The following is a 14,501-nucleotide window of genomic DNA, read 5'->3' as shown; positions in this document are numbered from 1 at the left end:
AAAAAAATTAGTCCACCATCACTTGGGAATGCTTAATATGCTGTAACTATGATTGATGAATACTCCAGATATAATGTGGCTGTGTGTGTGAAAAATAAGGATGAAGTGTTGGAGGTGTTTCATAGGTATCAGGCAAAAATAGAAAAGTTACATGGTGTAGGAATTAAGGTAGTACAATCTGACAATGGTACAGAGTACACATGTAGCGAGTTTCAAGCACAATTGCAAAAATGGGGTATTACTCATAGGAGGTATGTACCGTACACTCCACAACAAAATGGGTTAGCAGAGAGGTACAAAAAAAAAAAAAAAAAACAATGTTCGATACTGTTAGATGTCTATTGATCCAGTCTGGTTTACCAAAGGAATTTTGGGGAGAAGCAGTAAAGACTGCAGACTATTTAAGAAATAGGTGCCCGTCCTCGGCAATAAATTTTCAGATACCATATGAACTGTGGTTCAATAGTAAGTTGGATGAGGAAGAAATAGGTAGATTGAAAGTATTTGGTTGTCAGGCATGGGTTGTGAGAGTAGATAGCAGGAAATTAAATACCAGAGCAGAGTCATGCATTATGATAGGGTATGAGGCAGGTACTAAAGATGGATATAGATTATGGAGTCTTGAAAGGAAAAAAGTAATGAGAAGTGTGGTATTTGAGGAGCAGATATTTCCCTTTAATCCTGGAATCAATATTATAGAAAAGATAAATGTACCAAAGGCAGAGGGTGGTGAAACAATTTGACATATTGTGCATTGAAGATCCAGAGATAAAATTAGGGACTAAATTAGACACAGGGGAGGACGGAGAGGAAACATTGGCTGTTGAGTCAACAACTGGGGAGGAACAACTAGAGGTTGAGTCTATAGCAATACAAGAGCCAGGGAATAATCTGAGAAGGTCAATAAGACAGAGGAAAGAAAGACTTGTGCAGATTGTAAGGCAGTGATGGAAGTTAGACATGGGGTTGTAGTGCAACCTAGAACAGTTGAAGAGGCTATGTCAAGCCAAGAGTCTGATAACTGGATGGAAGCCAAGAAAGTGGAGATCAATGGGATGAGAAAGAACAATGTTTGGGAAATTGTAAAAAGACTGGATAATATCAAAGTAATTAGTTCTAAGTGGGTGTTTTCACTGAAATATGACAGTGAGGGTAACATTCAGAAATATAAGGCCAGATTGGTTGACCAAGGTTTTAAGAGACAGATGAACCTTAGTTATGATGAAACATTTAGTCCTGTTATAAAGAGGAAAACAATGAGACTGTTGATAGGCATTGCAGTATGTAAAGATTGGACTGTAGAACATCTAGATGTAACTAGTGCTTACTTAAATAATGAAATCAGTTGTTCTGTATACATGGAACAACCAGAATTGTTTGTAGAAAAGGATGTCCAAAACTATGTATGTAAACTGAAGAAAAGTATCTATGGACTACCGAATTCAAGTAAAGACAGGAATGCTTGTGTTGATGCTATAATAAGAAGGCTAGATTTTAAGAGATGTGTTAAAGAACCATGTGTGTATGTAAAAGAGAGTTGTATCATTGGTTTGTGTGTTGATGATATAATCGTAATAGGTAACTGTAGAACATTTAGATCTAACTAGTGCTTACTTAAATAGTGAAATCAGTTATACTGTATACATGGAACAACCAGAATTGTTCATACCGGGCGAGTTGGCCGTGCGCGTAGAGGCGCGCGGTTGTGAGCTTGCATCCGGGAGATAGTAGGTTCGAATCCCACTATCGGCAGCCCTGAAGATGGTTTTCCGTGGTTTCCCATTTTCACACCAGGCAAATGCTGGGGCTGTACCTTAATTAAGGCCACGGCCGCTTCCTTCCAACTCCTAGGCCTTTCCTATCCCACCGTCGCCATAAGACCTATCTGTGTCGGTGCGACGTAAAGCCCCTAGCAAGAAAGAGAGAATTGTTCATAGAAAAGGATGTCCAAAAATGTGTGCGTAAATTGAAGAAAAGTACCTATGGACTGCCGAATTCAAGTAAATACTGGAATGCCTGTGTTGATGCTACAATAAAAAGGCTAGATTTTAAGAGATGTGTCAAAGTACCATGTGTGTATGTAAACGAGAGTTGTATCATTGGTTTGTATGTTGACTATATAATTGTAATAGGTAACAAAGAGGTTGTTAAGATGGTAAAAATAAGGTTGGCAGATGAGTTAGATATTAAAGATCTAGGGAAAGCGACAAACTTACTGTCAATAAAAATAGAACAGACAAAAGGAGGGGTTATGTTGAGTCAAAGTCTGTACATAGACAAATTACTTGCTGATTTTTCCATGCATGACTGTAAACCGAATAAGACTATTTTACCAAGCGGGTATACAGCAGCTGAAAACGATGAGCAGGAATTTGATTGTACCATCTATTGCAGTGCAGTAGGAAGTTTGCTATATTTGTCAAGTAACACTAGACCTACATTGCGTTTGTGATAAGTAAAGTTAGCCAAAATTGTCAAAAACCTAAGATTAGGGATTGGAAAGAGGTGAAGCATATCATGAGATATCTATGTGGTACTAAAGATTGAAAGTTATGTTTTAAAAATTGTGAAGAGTCCGTACAAGTATTCTGTGATGCGGATTGGGTAGGAGATACTGAGTCAAGAAGATCAGTGAGTGGGTATGTAACCACAGTGGCAGGGGGAGCAGTGTCTTGGTATAGTAAGAAACAGTTGTATTGCTAGATTTACCATGGATGCCGAATACATGACAATGGCAGAGGTATCTCAAAAAGTAACTTGGATGAAAGATTTGCTATCAGAGCTAAAGCTGGAAAGGTTTATGGATACACCTTGTAAAGATTTTGCTGACAATGCAGCAGCAGTTAAATTAAGCAAAAACAATGTCAGTGAAAGGTCAAAACACATTAACATCATGTATCATGTATGTAGAGAACTAGTAGAAAAAGTGTTCACTGAGTTTGTATATGTAGCATCAGAGAAATGCTGCAGACTTGTTCACAAAGAATTTATCAAGCAACAAGCTTAAGAGTTTCTGAAGGCTTATATAGGCTTATAGGATTGCAGTGAAGGGAATAATTAATTGAAGTGCAGTTTTCCTTTTTTTTAAAGAAAAAGTGGGTGTGTTGGAATACTGTGATTTTCTCATAAAAATAAATAATATCATACATATATATCTTGTGTTAGTTGTAAGAAATCTACATTAAGGTTATGTGTTTGTAACTCAGGTGTATTATTCCTTGAATAAATTCAGTCGATTTGTCTACTGTTTTTTATTCTTTGAACTGCTAGCTGTGTGTGATTGGTAGTTGTTGGCAACAGTTCGCAATAAAAGATGTGTGTGATGAAGCTGGTGTTTTTGTCGTAAAATTTATTTGCCTGAACTCGTATTATGAGCTAAGATGAAGAAATATCAACAATTATACTGTAAAAACCTTTCCCGTACACATGCTCAAATCAGCTGTAAAAGAATATTACCTACAAGGCATCAATAACTGGTGAAGAAACATTTCTTAAATACAGTATATTTAAACAACTTCAAATATTTCATAAATCTACAACACACAATTAACTGTACCTATTTCATAAAATTATTTACCTAAATAACATTCAGAAATACAAAAGTAATGTTCAAGTGTCATTAGTTATTAAATTTTGTAAAACTGGCTTGAATGACAATGCGAGAGATGACTATTTTAATCTGTAAAACCAGTTTATTTAATAAATTGTATTATGTTGTCCCAAAAATATATCGCTGTTTTCTTTAAATTAAAATGACTAAGATCATTTTAATAAACTTTCAGAGTTGTCCTGCTATGATCCTATGATATTTTCCAGTCAGTTAATGCTGCAGTAGATAATGTCCAATCCCCTTGAACTGTAACATTGGAACACAAAATATATTACAGTGCCATTTCAAAAATATACAAGATTGCAAATTAGAATGAATTAATTTATAGTTTTATGTCTGCTTTATCAACATATACTCACACTAGAAAAACAGAGAAGGTGAGTGACTTTAAAGATAAGGCAGTCAAGAAGTGATGATTATGATGCTTGTTGTTTAAAGGGGCCTAACATCGAGAAGCACAATTCTGAATCGATGATGCTTGTCTAAAGGGGTTCAAAATCCAGGTCATTGGCCCCTCATAATGGTACTTATCGTTAGAAAAGTAGAACCATGGTATTTGTTATGTTGTGGTACTAATCAAAAGTAGCGTAAACTCTCGATATTCCACACATTATGGAACTACTCACAGGTAATGTAATACGCACATGTAACACAGACCTATGGTGTTTCTCACAATGCGGCGCCACTTACGGGCAACGCAAATCTACGGTGTTTCTCACATAGGTGTACTAATCACAGGGACTCGCACTATCCGGTGATGTTCCATATATAGTGGTACTAATCACAGGGAATGCCCAGACCCATGGCATTTCTCACATAATGGTACTAATGACAGGCAATGTAAGCCTGTGGTGTTCTGCATGTAGTGGTACTAATCACGTGTACTGTAAACCCCCTCCTGATTCACACTCTGTTGCTACTAATCACAAACCGCCGGGCTGAGTGGCTCAGACAGTTAAGGCGCTGGCCTTCTAACCCCAACTTGGCAGGTTCGATCCTGGCTCAGTCCGGTGGTATTTGAAGGTGCTCAAATACGACAGCCTCGTGTCGGTAGATTTACTGGCACGTAAAAGAACTCCTGCGGGACTAAATTTCGGCACCTCGGCGTCTCCAAAGACCGTAATAGTAGTTAGTGGGACGTAAAGCAAATAACATTATTATTAACTAATCACAAACCTATTGTGTACCTAACATAGCGGTACTACTCGCAAGTAAAGACGACCCATGGTGTTCCCTGCATGATGGTACTAATTACAAGTAGTCTCATGGTTCTAATTTGATTATCCCTTGGTCGCCCCCTTTTAGTCGCCTCTTACGACAGGTAGGGGATACCGTGGATGTATTTGTCTGCATCCCCCACGCACAGGGGGATGTGTGTTTGGTCCATGAGAGCTATTTTATTTTGCTCAAGTCCGCCGGTTAGGACCCACCTATCCACAACCTGGGACGCGCCACGTGCGAGTATCACCTCTCCCCCTGCTATGCCAGCGTAGTAGGTTCATGGCAGTCAAGAAGAAGAGAGTGGCAATTGTTGTAAAAGAGGAAACAAGTAAGCAGCTGATCACTGTGTGTGTGTGTGTGTTATGATATCGCAGGTACAGGAAGACTTCTTGGAACGGTGCAGACATATCAAAACTTTCCCTTTTTGTCATTCTAATCTATGGTGCCTTTGCTGGCAAGACCTGGTGTTTACAGTGCACTGTGTCTTCTGGTATGAGCTAGAACAACTCTTTTGTGTTCACTGACTTGTCTTTGCCTCATCCTTATGAAAGTTCTTTAAAGTGGTATGTATAGTTTCCGTACGATTCTCGTCCTGGCTGTGTTGACAATATAACAAATACGCGGGCCCGAGTTAGCCTCGGGCACGGTCAGTCTGCGCTGTTACCCCACCCGGATACACACTCGGTCTCCACTGTGTTAATCCTGCTGTAGTTCGTGGTGTGTATTATCATAGACACATCATAGTTTGTGAACCATGGGCTAAGGCTGAGTGGCCAAGTAAATGGTGCTAAGAGTTGGGATAGCAGTTGCTATGGAATGGGAGTGGGCATCTGATATATTCTGAGTCATGTCCCTCCTTGTATGCAGGCAACTAGGACTATACAATCCAACGATGGTCCTTAACTCATCAGAGGAGAGATCCTCATTAGGACTATCTGTAAGTAAGGGTAGCATCCTGCTTTAGAGTTTTCACCGAGCACACTTAGAAAGTTTTAAGCAAGCCTCGGAACTATGAGAGTACTGGAGTCCCACTCCCATCTGACAGACGAGAGACTCCTTGGAAACAACTTGGCAAACAAAATGGAATTTGATGGCAAGCTATCAATATTAATGTGGCTTATGGAAGAAAGAGATATAGCTGGCTGAGTCATCAAAGAGGATGCATCTGGATGGGTTAAGAGCTGATGGATATTTGCTTAACATATAAATAATGCACAGTAGAGTTTTCCACCTATTCAATACTAAGTTGTATTTACAATATTTACATTACATGGGACTAGTGTCAATCCTACTCAGGGTCATCATCAGCCATATATTTTGTACAAAGGGTTGAAACTAGTCCCATGTAATGTAAATATTGTAAATACAACTTAGCATTGAATAGGTGCAAAACTCTACTGTGCATTATTTATATGTTATCTCAGTTCAATACTGACCAACAATATGAAGTTCATAACGCTTAATGATGATACCTGGGTAAGAGGAGATAACGAGGAAGAGATAGGAAATTATAAAATGTACTGGAAGGATGTTAAAAGAAAAGAGAAGGGCAAAGTATGGGGTAGAACTGTTCTTCAGGAATACTATGGCACGCAACATATTTTCTGTTAGGCACGTACATGAGCTTATGATGTGGGTAGTTTTGGCATTTGGAAGAAATAGCATGAGGATTGTCTCAATCTACTTACCACGTGAGGGTGCAGGCGAGGATAAGTTGACAAGTTTTATGAAGCTTTGAGTAACGTTGTAGTCGGAGTCAACAGCAAGGATAGGATAGTGCTAATGGGTGATTTCAACGCGAGAACTGGAAATAGAACTGAAGGATATGAAAGGGTGATTGGTAAATGTGGGGAAGATATGGAAGCTAATAGGAATGGGAAGCATTTATTGGACTTCTGTGCCAGTATGGAATAGTAGTTACAAATACATTCTTCAAGCTACACATGGGAGGGTAGGATCACCAGATCTATAATAAACTATATCATAACAGACTTTGAATTCAGGAAAGCTATTAGGAATGTGCAGATATTCTGGGGACTGTTTGATGATACAAACCACTACCTGATCTGTAGTGAACTAAGTATCTCTATGCCTAGGGTAGAGAAAGTGAAATCTGTTTGCAGATGAATAAGGGTAGAAAATCTCCAAGACGAGGAAATTAGAAGTACATGGGCGTGATTAGTGAAAAGTTCCAAACAATAGACAGGAAACAGGTTTGGGATATAGAAACAGAATGGATGGCATACAGGCATGTCGTAGAAACAGCAAGGAAATGCTTAGAAACAACTGTGTAAAGATAGGGGGAAAATGAACATCGTGGTGGAATGATCAAGTGATTTTTTTTTTTAACAAGTTGCTTTATGTTGTACCGATACAGATAGGTCTTATGGTGACAAAGGGAGAGGAAAGGGCTAGAAGTGGGAAAGAAGCGTCCATGGACTTAAGGTACAGCCGCAGCATTTGCCTGGTGTGAAAATGGGAAACCATGGAAAACCACCTTCAGGGATGCCGACAGTGGGGTTCGAACCCACTATATCCCAGATGCTAGCTCACAGCTGCACACCCCTAACCGTATGGCCTACTCACCCAGAGTGATTAAGTGAGACCAGCTTATAAACATAAAAATGTGTATCAGAAATGGCTCCAAACAAGGACTGATGTTGACAGGGAATTTTCCATAGATGAAATAAACTGAGCAAAACAAATAGTTGTTAAATCCAAGATGTTGTGAGAAGATTTTGTTAATGACCTGGAAAGGGTAGGTCAAGTAGCAGGGAAACCTTTCTGGAAAGTAATAAAGAATCCTAGAAAAGGGAAGGAAAAAGGAAATGAATAGTGTTTCAGGTAAATCAGGTGAAATCATTGATCCCAGAAAATCACTGGAAGGTGGAAGGAATACTTAGAAAATCTTCTCAATGTAAAAGGAAAACTCCCAGGTGACATTGTGAGCAACCAAGCTTGTGGAGAGGAGGACAATAATATCGGTGAAATTAAACTTAAGGAAGTGGAAAGAATGGTAAATAAACACCATTCTCATAAAGTAGCAAGAACAGATGAAATTAGACCTGAAATGGTGAAATGGCTTCATGTAGTAATTAGACTAGTATGGAGTGGTAGTAAGGCAACTTCTGATTGTACGAAAAGAGTAATTGCACCTATGTATAAGCAAGGGAACAGGAAGGATTGCAACAACTATCGAGGTATCTCATTGATCAGTATACCAAAGAATGTATTCACTGGGGTTTTGGAAGGGAGGGTGCACTCAGTGGTTGAGAGCAAGTTGGATAAAAACCAGTGCGGTTTCAGACCACAAAGGGAGTGCCAGGATTAGAATTTCAGTATGCGCCAAATACTGTAATTGAAAAATGCTATGAGAGGAGGAAGCAGTTATGTTTATAATTCGTAGATCTAGAGAAGGCATGAAAGAATACTGAGGGAAAAGATGTTTGCCATACTGGTGGTCTATGGTATTCATCATCATCCTAAACCATCTCCAGTTTCCTGGGTGTGGTAAATGAGCCTCCTCCATCTCATCCTGTCCTTGTACCATTCCTCCTCCACCAACTTGTCCCAATCATGACCTCTCAGCAGCACATCATTCTTAACTAAATCTATCCATTTCCTTCGTGGCCTTCCCACGGGTCATCTTCCTTCTACTTTTCTGATAAATTCCTTCCTTGCAGTTCTGTTAACTGGCATCTTCTTCATGTGACCAAACCACTTCAGTCTTGATATCTGAATCTTACTGAGGAGAGAATCATCTATTCCCACTTCTCTAGTTTTCTCATTCCTAGTCTTTTCCGGATCATAGTGCGTAGGAATTTCATTTCAGCTGCCCCGAGTTCGGAATTATCTCTATTGGTCAGTGTTGTGGTTTCGAGACTGTATGTAAGAATTGGTGTATAATAGGACTTGTACAATGTCATTTTTGTTTTCATAGGTATTTGCTCATCCCACAGCAGGTGTCTTACCTGGTGGTAAAACTGTCTTGCCTTATTGCCTTTTGCTAGGTTGTCATTTGATAGAATGCTACCCAAGTATTTGAAAACTGGAACGCTGTCCAGTTGGGCTTCATTTAACATAACTATTGGTTCTGCTCCTTCCCCATACACTTTCATCAGCATCATCTTGGTCTTACTGATTTTTAAACCATATTTCTTAAACTCCTCATTCCAGCTTTGCATTCTCTCTCTAATTCCTCTTCTGAGTCACTCCAGATTGCAACATCATCTGCAAATGTGAAGGCTTTGATATCTCCATGTTCTTTCCTTTTAACAGATTTAATTTCTACATTCATCACAATAATAAATAGAAGTGGTGACAATGAGCTGCCCTGCTACACTCCTCTCTTTGTTTCAAACCAGTCCAGTAGTTTATTAAAATTAATCAAAGGCATTTAATGTTGACAATTGAGCTGCAGTTGAGAATTTATGGTAGAATAAGTTCTTGGTTCAAGGTACTTACAGGGGTTAGGCAAGGCTGTATTCTTTCACATTTGTTATTCATTGTTTACATGGATCATCTGCTGAAAAGGTATTAAGTGGCAGGAAGGGACTCAGTTAAGTCAAAATATAGTAAGCTGTTTGGCCTATGCTGACAACTTGGTTTTAATGGAAGAATGCGCCAAAATCCTGCAGTCTACTATCTTGGCACTTTAAAATAGGTGCAATGAGTATTGTATGAAAATTAGCCTTTCCAAGACTAAATTGATGTCTGTAAGTAAGAAATCCAAGAGAAATGAATGTCAGATTGGGGCACAAAGCTGGAACAGGTAGGTCATTTCAAGTACTTCCTGTGTGTTCTCCCAGGATGGTTGTATAGCAAGACTGAATATAGGTGCAGCAATGTTAATGCAGTGAGCTTGTAGTTGCATTCAACAGGTGGTGGCGGCGATTACTTTAAGAGGAAGTACAGCTAGCCAGCCATCCTCTATATTGAGATGAACAGTATTCTGTAAGAAGGAGGTCAGTTCCCAGATTAAACTATCTTTACATTGGTCTGTTTTCAGACCAACTTTGCTTTAGGAGTGAAAGCTAGGTGGACTCAGGATATCTTATTCATAATCATAAGTTACAAGTAACAGACCTGAAAATAGTGAGAATGAACATCAGTACAGACAGGTGGGAACAATAGCAGGAGGGTACTTGGAATGAGGAGGTGTAGGGTAAATTAGGAATGAACTTCGATGGATGAAGCTGTACGCATAAACTGTCGTCGGTGATGGGTTCATGTATGTGAGGTGAATGGAGGAGGATAGGTTACCTAGGAGAATAACTGACTCTATTATGGAGGATAAAAGAAGTAGAGGGAGACCAGGACGATGATGGTTAGATTCAGTTCCTAACGATTTAAAGATAAGAAGTATAGAACTAAACAAGGCCACAGAACTAGTTACAAATAGAGGATTGTGGCGGCAGTTAGTAAATTCACAGAGGCTTGCAGACTGAATGCTGAAAGGCATAACAGTCTATAATGAAGATGTATGTATGTATGAATGTATGTATTAATCCTGCCTTAGTTTCAAAAGACTGAAAAACTTCATAGTTACAGATTTGTAAATTTGGCAAATGACTTGCGTAGATGCAAGTCATTGGCAACTAAACCAAAAAAAAAAAGGAAAAACCTCCTGAAAGAGTGGTGATAGGAGATATCAGGGCTTGTACACTGCTTTGCAGCTTAACCTGGGTTATTAAGCCCCCAGATCCACTTTGCTTGCCATACAAATGTGGTCTATTCAGACCAATGGTTTATTATAATCACTGTGTAGGAGGATCCAGGCAAATCTGTCAGTGTTCTGCACAGGCAAGACATTCATTCAAGTTTTGCCCAGTCTTGAACATAGAATGCACTGCTGTACTCTATGTTGACTATCGATGCCTGGGGTGTTTACCTGAACAGGTGGTAGCATTATCCAAACAAGTGATGTAGCCGATAAGAACAGAAAAGCTTCATTGTCCGTGCCTAGAAGAATATGCTCTTGTGTAGTACTTTGGGATGGTGCACCATTTCTACCATTATGTGGATGGTGCTCAAGAGGAGAAATATTTCTTTCTTTCTCAATAAATTGAAGATTCCACCCAAAAATGTCTTGACCAGCAACAAACACTCTTTGCTTCCTTCAGCGATTATGAAAAAGCTTCAGATAATGTTAAACATCCGTATACATCAGCTGAAATAGAGAGGGCTGCACAATTAAGATGTTACCATCAAGAAGCTGTACTGGAAACAACCAGCTCACACATCAAAATTGTTGATCACATTACTTAAGAGAACATGAAAGAAAAGGATGCAAAGGCCAGGGCTGTATCCTCTCTACAGTTCCTTTAAACTTATATTTTGAAGCCCATTTTTTGAATCGCCTTTGATGAAGTTGATAAAAGAATCAAGATCAACGGGAAGCAAACAAATACAATCTGCTATGCAGATGTGTGATACTTGCTGACAATTTAAAAGATCTTCAATATGGTTGAGGCACTGGTCGTCTGACCCCAACTTGGCAGGTTCCATCCTGTCTCAGTCTGGTGGTATTTGAAAGTGGTCTAATGTGTCAGCCTCGTGTCAGTAGATTTACTGGCACATAAAAGAACTCCCATGGGACAAAATTCTGGCACCTTGGCTTCTCTGAAAACCGTCAAGAGTAGTAATTAGTGGTGTGTAAAAACAATATTATTGTTATTATCATTATAATTATCATCAATGAAGTACGCAAGGAGTTTCGTCTATGTTTCAGAAAGAAGTAATGGGCATCAACAATTACAAAATCACCAGTAATGTTATCACCCTGGATAGAAACATCATTGAAAGGGCATGACATTTCAAGGATCTAGGATGCTGGTTAACACAAGAATGTGATCCGGATGTAAAAATCTAAATCAGAATCAGCACTGCAAGAAGTAAGTTTCTAAAATTAAAACATACTGTATGTAACCATGATACTAGATTCTAACTTTGTTGATATGTCATGAAGTGTTGTGTGTTATTGGTGCTGTTTTACGGTGCTGATGGATGGAGACTAAAGGCTTCATCAATGAAGTGACTGCAAGCCTTTGGAATGTATTATCCGCACACTTTATCTTGGTGCATTTACACCCTAGTGCTGAATCGGTTGACCTCGGCGATCTTCGAGATTCGTACTGGCAACCTTTGAAACACAAACTATGAATCGCTTAAGCATCGTTGTGTGACATCTGGCGTACACTTTACGTACTAGTACTGTTGTTTACACAACAAAGCCAAAGTATAGAATTCATGCTAGGAACAAGATTCGCATCGAGAAATGTTTTATAATGTTATATAATGTGTATGTGACATAGTTGTTGGCTTAAGATGATAACGGTTTAGAAATTTCATACCGATCGATCATATTCTCGATTCAATTCAGATTTCATTTTCATTCAGTTGGCAGCACTATCGATACCGGGACAGCTCCCTCCTTACTCCGTACACAAATGCACCAAGATAAAGTGTGCGGATAATAGATGTATCACAGAATGTTGAAGATCCCACAGGAAGACTAAATCACCAATGAAGAGTTACTCAGTCACACCAGGAAATAATGTGATGTCTTAATCCTTACAAAACAGAGGAAAGCAGCTTATTTCAGTCAAATGCTGCATGATACAACTGATTAGAGAAGGGAAATATGGAAGTGGGCAGAAAATATTATCCTGCATGCGAAACCTCCGATAGTGGTCCGACATCCATGATACAGCAATCCTCATACAGGAAATACAAAATAGGAGGACATATTTAACAATGGCTGCCAATCTTCTGTGATAACAAGGCACCAGAAGAACAGCCATACAAGCTAAAATTGTGTTAATACTGAATATATTACTATTTCCACAAATGAAACTGACTGAATCCGGCAAGCACCATTCTTACCAACCCTACAATTATATTCTATAAATATTTTTGAACTAGGAGTTAAGGAATAATAGAAAACTGTAACATGCCTACCTTCCTAGGCTTCTGTTAAATTATGTGGTCATGGGACAACAAATTCTTCAGCTTCAGTGTCATTTCTCCATGGGTACTTTTGCTCCTCACTCTTGATAATTTCAGGAATATCTTGAGGTACGTTTCCTAATCCCATCACCAACTAATCAAACAAGTCAGGGCAGACACCCAGATGAGGTAGGTTAACCAGAAGATTTCACTCACTGAGCCAGTAAACAAGTAGCTACAATTACACCTTTACACTTCTTGTTCATAAATTATTTTTGCATTATTTATCTTTCTGGACTGCAGGTCCATCAATATTTAATGTTTTTTTTTCTGACTGGGATGATTTTTTTTCCATCTGTCTGAGTTAATGAAGTAGAATTTATCATATTAATATATTATAGACTGACTTTGATTAAATAATGAAGAATTTCTTGTAAATCTGGAGTTCCAAATTTTCATGTAGCCTAGTAGGCTAAGTTGTGATGTATATTAAAGCAGCAAACTTCATCTTGTTAATAGCTATATACTAGAGAATATTATAATGCCCACATGTTATAAATAGCAATCAATATTAAAACATCTGTGTAACTAAATATATAAAGCGTGTTTCTCCACAAACAAGTTAACTATCATACCTTACTAAAAAAGAGTAGATTACTTAGTTTGACAGCAAAACCTTATTAGCACCATTTATACGAATAGCTTCTTCAAATGAGTTTCACTAACTAGTACAAATGTAGCGGTCCACTGAAGGCCTAGAGTACTCTATATCAGGGGAGCTAAAAGGACTGAAAGATAGCTTTCTTTTCAATGTCAATCTATGTCCAGTGAGAGGAGTTCTACGTGCTGAGGATTTTTCTCTACTCCTTCTTAGGAATTCTATATTAGGTCGTACCAGCAACAACGAAGCCCGGCATGAAACTGGAGTACAATCTTCACTCTGAAAAGAAAATGAAGATTTATGATTTGCTACACTTTTTATCAACTGAAATGTACACTAGACAAAAGTTTTATATCAGTTCATTGATTCTTAGCTTTGGTAATTATTTATGGACAGTTGGATTGAACACCTCAGCTACAACTAACTTGAGATAATATTTTATTTTTCTATGCACATTGTGCGCAATAAAATTTATTATTATTATATTTTATTTTAAATGTAGTGCAAATAATTTCAGGTACGGTGGTTTTGAACAATTAATAAAATAGCCTTGATTATTTATATAATGTCCATAGTTGTCTTATATAGTCATTAATTTTAATTTCATATGCCTTTTTCTTTACATACCGTACTGTGTTTCTTTGTTAAGCTTTTGTCTAGTACACACAAATAATTTTCTACATGATTGCTAAAAATATTGATGCTTGATGATGCTTGTTGTTTTAAGGGGCCTAACATCGAAGGTCATCGGCCCGCTAAAAATAGTGTCATTACAATAGCGAGAAAGTGAAAAAAGTATTGAAGGAAATTAAATTACCTTTGTCTTCAGAGTAGACTGTAGTTTAATTGAAATCATATCCACAGTCGAAAGAAAAAATCGAAGCATTAAATGTTTCATTAAACTGATATAATCTATAACCCACTTCACGTACATCAAAAAAGACCATATCGAAGATGACATGATACTCGCAGCGTTATCACCCGTACCCGCCGTAGGCCTACCACAGAACAGATGTCTTGTGTAAAGATGTCTTTGAAACTCGCTCGCCTTGTAGATTCATG

At 38.3% G+C, this 14,501-nt stretch overlaps 1 long non-coding RNA gene across 1 annotated transcript; it reads right to left on the bottom strand.

Moving 5' to 3' along the window:
• Positions 1–3,523: 3,523 nt before the first annotated feature.
• LOC137501228 (uncharacterized) lies at positions 3,524–14,443 on the bottom strand. The gene is made up of 3 exons (XR_011018436.1): positions 14,257–14,443; positions 12,791–13,718; positions 3,524–3,856 (listed from the first exon to the last, which is right to left on the bottom strand). It is a non-coding gene; the product is annotated as an uncharacterized lncRNA (long non-coding RNA).
• Positions 14,444–14,501: the final 58 nt, after the last annotated feature.

This window comes from Anabrus simplex, chromosome 6 (assembly GCF_040414725.1).
Source record: "Anabrus simplex isolate iqAnaSimp1 chromosome 6, ASM4041472v1, whole genome shotgun sequence".
NCBI classification, from domain to species: domain Eukaryota; kingdom Metazoa; phylum Arthropoda; class Insecta; order Orthoptera; family Tettigoniidae; genus Anabrus; species Anabrus simplex.
This window is presented reverse-complemented; position numbering and strand designations above follow the sequence as displayed.